The 5,326-nt window shown below is 32.0% G+C and overlaps 1 long non-coding RNA gene across 1 annotated transcript; it reads right to left on the minus strand.

Annotated features, from left to right (window-relative positions):
- Nucleotides 1–870: 870 nt before the first annotated feature.
- On the minus strand, nucleotides 871–5,117 carry LOC120349193. The gene is made up of 5 exons (XR_005570296.1): nucleotides 5,097–5,117; nucleotides 3,228–3,354; nucleotides 2,248–2,438; nucleotides 1,546–1,660; nucleotides 871–1,023 (listed from the first exon to the last, which is right to left on the minus strand). It is a non-coding gene; the product is annotated as an uncharacterized LOC120349193 (long non-coding RNA).
- Nucleotides 5,118–5,326: the final 209 nt, after the last annotated feature.

Below are 5,326 nucleotides of genomic sequence, written 5' to 3' on the forward strand. Positions count from 1 at the left end.
TAGTTACCACTAGTCTACTTCAAAACGTTGAATTTCAAACCATTTGTAATGTGATTTATATAATTAAAATCATCTAGAAGCCGATAAATTCTATCAAGCGTGTGGAGTGAGTGACATTAACGTCAAGACTATCGTTATAAATCAATTTTGTTAATGAGATATTTCTGATTTGTGATCAGAGATTTCATACAAGGTACAGAATATACTAGTAGTTCTATGAACAGTAGACCTCACGCAGTATTCTCATCCACAAGTACCTGATTGAAACTATAGACCTTATGGAAATACAGCAATATATTGGCTTCTCCACACATCTGTGTAATCACTCTTGTCAGCTGATTTATGATGAATATTCTTTAGTCTGATTTTTATTCTAATATTGGCGTATGAAGGAGGCCCTTCTTCCTTTTATATTATCCTTGAAATGCAAAATTTCAAAACCTTGTATATACGTCGACGCGCAATTAAAAAAGGAACATACCTGTCAAATTTCATGAAAATATCACCGCGTTTCGCCGTAAATGCGCAACATATAAACATTTAAACATTCAAACACTTAACATTAAGAGAAATTCCAAACCGTCGACTGGAATCTTAGACTTCACTTCGCTCGGTCAATAATTGATAAAGAATTCTACTTTTAAATTATAATTTAAAGTTTATAAGACAGAAGAAGGATAAAATATTATGGAGAAAGGTTCAGGAAATTGAAAGTTCTTTAAACAGAAATGTATAATAATAAGGAGAGAGCAATGAGTAGTCTTTTGTAATTGGAAAGGAGTAACATTGAAAGAAGAATACTTGAAAGAAGATTGTGGAGAAGGCCATGGATAGCAATGAGATACAGCAAAAAATATATGATAAAACATACCTCCAGCGTTAAATGATAATATTCTAAGGCCTTTTTGTAACTCTCTAAAGCTGCACATCCATCTCCCATCATCTCATACATTTTCCTCCTTTCAGAAATGTCATTTTCAGGCAGAAGAATTAGTTTTTCTTCAAATTCACAGATTGCAGCCACTGAAAAATGAGATTGAAAGATTTTTTCACATTTATTGCTAAAATACTACTCATATTTTTTAAATCTTATCACAATGCACAATTGAATCGTATAGGCTATCATTATGGGAATCAAACTTTTCGGTTAACCATTCTAAGGACAAATCTAACAGGGAATATTCATGATGAGTCTACCGGAAATAACTAATTTCCCCACCTTTCTCTCTAACTTGATTGGATAACTGAAAGAAGAAAGTAATCAACAAGTTACTGATGTGACTTTCTATTCTTCTTTATTTAAATAACCAAACAAAATAACACAACCAACCAACTAAAATGATTGGTACGTAAATATATTAGATTCATAATCTACATATAAAATTAAATAATATGAATGGAAATGTACTGTACAGTAACTGGTAAATATAAACGATAAATAATCCATATAAGTCCAATTTCGAAGTCATAATGACTTAAGTTTAGCTATGATAAGTTGATTCATTAATTAATAGAGAGCTATAAATTCCAATGAGAAACACATACCAATTCTCAACTTTCTCGCAATATCAGCTTGACTAACAGACTGAGCCGACTTCAATTTGTATGCTTTATGTAAAGAATGTTTGGCTCGCCGGAAATCTGGAAGTTCGATTAGAACCTGCACGAAAAAATTGATTTGGTCAGTGATTTAAATAAGCATTTCAATCTTTCATGAATTGAAAACAAATAAATCTACAGCACACATTTAGCAGTTCTAAATGTTTGTAACTACACACTTAGCTACTCTATTCTGAATTACGTCTCATCCCAATGTTAAATCCACTAGCGTAGAGTAGCTTTCAATATTGGGAGATAGGACGTATTTCAGCGTAACGTAGCTAAGTGTGAAAAGACCCTTACCTATTTACTTATCTGATCTGAACTGATTATCTAATGATTGAGAATAAAAATGATGGATTTAATTAAAGAGAAAAAATCGGATTAATTTTAAAACTGGACTACCTCGTACCAAATGGAATAGATACGGTATAACTTATTTTTGTTCACATTCTGAGAGATTTTATAGTAAAATAATTTATCAATGGAAATTATTTCTAGTCATGTCATGATGACAATGTATCATTGTATCATTTAACAATAACGGTTAAAAAAAATGTTCAAAAATTACCAATCAACAACATAATTTGAAAAATAATAAATAAGGAATTTGTTAGTCTACTTCCACGGCTTTAGTGAATTACATACCTGTGCTTTTTGTACGTAAATATCACTCAAGTATTTTTCTTTGTCAGATAGACGACAAGCGACTGAAAGACCCAAATCGAAGGCTTTCAAAGCGCTGGCAAAATCCCACTATGCTTATGCGCCAATCCGAGATTCGTGTAGCTCAGACATAACTCTTCCCACAAATCTAAAGATTTGCAAATAATTACGGCCTGGAAGGAAACAAAATGTTAAAATCAAACATAACTCTTCCAACAAACCCAAATATTTACAAATAATTACTGCCTGAAAGGAAACAAGATGTTGAAAAAGTAATAAATGAGTAATACAGCAATATATGTAAAACACTTTACTTATATGGGCTACTTTTGTGAAAATTAATAAAAATATAAAACCTTGTAGTATCATTTATTATTAAAAACTTTAAAATACTTCAACGACTAGTTTCGACCATAACTTAGGTCATTTTCAAGTTGAAATGTCAATACATACACACATTTCAACTTGAAAATGACCTAAGTTAGGGTCGAAACTAGTCGTTGAAATATTTCAACGTTTTTAATAATAAAGGGTACTACAAGGTTTTTATATTGTTTTTATTAATTAGCAATAAATGTGTATATCTGTTATTATTCTAACTGAATCTCATACAACGAGAAATTATAAGTTTTTTAATTAAAACTTCGTTTATTCAGATTTTTTAATTTAATTTAATCACAACACATTTTTGCTCATCTATTGAACGCATAGTTTAGTTCTTCATATTCAAACATACACAGCTTCTTGCATAAACGTCTTTAGGATGTTCAATCAATGTTCATAATTTTTGAATTAATCATTATTGTTGAATAGAGATTCTAATAAAATTATTGCAACCAGCCGTTTGGGATCAGTCGACTAAGCTAAAACCTTTGCAATTAAACATCAATTATTAGAATATATTTCACACATTGTACAAAATAGCATTGTACGTCTTGAATGGAGATTAATTTATTTTTTACCTTTCCCAGGCACTGGACTGCTTTCTCAAGGTTGGCCAATGCTTCCTCCACGAGGCCCAAATTCAAATAGACCCGTGCTCTCATTTCCCCTATATTTTTCGCGCTAGCACCGCCTTGTTCTTCAAGTCTGAAGAAAGCAACACAAAAAACAATAGCATAGTTCACATTATTATTCATTTGTAGAAAAATAATTGATCTAGTTGAAGACATATCATGCTTTCACTCCAAAACCATTTCTCTCCTATAGTGTGGTCCACGTTATAATGGCAGTAGATAAAGATAGAAGAATAGCGATGCCGACTCTGCAATAATTACTTATATTTCTAAACTGTCAAAAACATAATTATTGTCATCGTTGTGGACCTAGAAAAGGATAGTACCACCGGCTTTGTCGAATAATAGACAAGGATATCAAAACTAAAGCTGATCAAATACTGTCATTATAACGTGGACCTCACTATAACAATCAAATCCAAGGAGTAAGAGCCGCATTAAAACTGTATAATTTTTGATACGGTTTGCAATAAAGTCTTAGCTCTCCTGATATGCGATCACACATATCTGTGGCTAGATTTCCACAGAAAATATGAGAATAATTTAAAAATCATTTAATAGAATATGGCTTTAATCAGATGCTGGCTTTATGATTCAGAGGCCCGGGTTCAAACCCCAGCCCGGGAAAGGAATTTATCTCGGGCCACTTCCGTATTTCGGATGGACACGTTAACTGTCGGTCCCGGTTGCCTAAAAAACAGTCGTTAGATCATGTCAGAGGCCCTAAAATTGATCAGTTGCGACCTTAAAACTCTGACACCAGAACTGAGCCAGCCAGGTCACTCGATATTATTATCAAATAAAATATTATTTCTTTATGTGTCTATGTATAGTATATTTATAGTATGTGTGGTATAATCATTATGTGTCTACGTACTCAAAATTAAAGAATTTGAGGTTGTGTTTATCATCGTTTATTACACTTATTTTCTTCAAACAACTCACAAATTAACATTAATAACAAATTATGAATTAAATACAGATATGAATTAAGATTTTTTGGAAGGTGCTTCAAGTAGAATTTTGAATCAGGGGTTTTCACATGTGAATTATGTGTTTAGATACACATGCAAGTTCGCATATATGCACAATCTGATCGATAACTCGACGGAATACATATCTCGCTAACCTTAATAAAATATTCGTGCCAACATAGCTAATGCTCGTTGTACTTCTGTTGAATTTCCTTCTGTGAGTGAAATTTCTATAGAAATATAAATATTAATGTATGTCTTACCGATATACATGATATATGTATATGTATCATGATACATATACAGTATATGATATATGATATACTTGATATATGTACCACATATCGTACATCAATATTGAGAAGCACTATTTAATTTTACACAATAATTTTGTATCATTGAATCAATAAAATAATGATAAAATAAAGCACTGCTCCGCTGTTAAAGCTACAGCTCGATGTGAGGCAAAATTAAGGACCTCCTTTACACCAGTAGATCCTGCTAAATCTCACATCGAGCTGCTAGCTGTAATGCTAAAACAAGACTGAATGTTCCTCAGTTAAATATCCCTCTTTGTGAAATTTCAGTAAAAGAGGAATGAATGCATGTCCTACCGATATAAATATCGGTACATCAATAATGAAGAGCACAAGTAATGTTCACATTTCGCAACGAATAAAGAATTTCACAAATCAATATTAAAAAGCACAAGTGATCGACCACAGATCACAAATCAAGAATTTCTATCACAATTTCTATCTATCATGGTTACTTCAATGTAAATTAAAATGTGAATGTTTAAAATTTAATGTTGAATGAATATGATCAATAAACAACTAACTTATCACAAATTTTCAAGCTCTTTATTTGTAGGTTTGTGCTTGAACAAGTGCATCCTGGCGTTCTGTGGATGATGGCAGCACATCTTCTGCAATAATAAAGTAGATTCGTGCCAACGTGGCTAGTGCTCTTTGCTCCTCTTTCAAATCTCTCTCCTTGCGTGAAATTTCTGTTCGACAGAATAAAATATTCCATATAACAACATTAATTGTGAGTAATGAATCATGCACT

This window comes from Nilaparvata lugens, unplaced genomic scaffold (genome assembly GCF_014356525.2).
Source record: "Nilaparvata lugens isolate BPH unplaced genomic scaffold, ASM1435652v1 scaffold8654, whole genome shotgun sequence".
Taxonomy (NCBI): domain Eukaryota; kingdom Metazoa; phylum Arthropoda; class Insecta; order Hemiptera; family Delphacidae; genus Nilaparvata; species Nilaparvata lugens.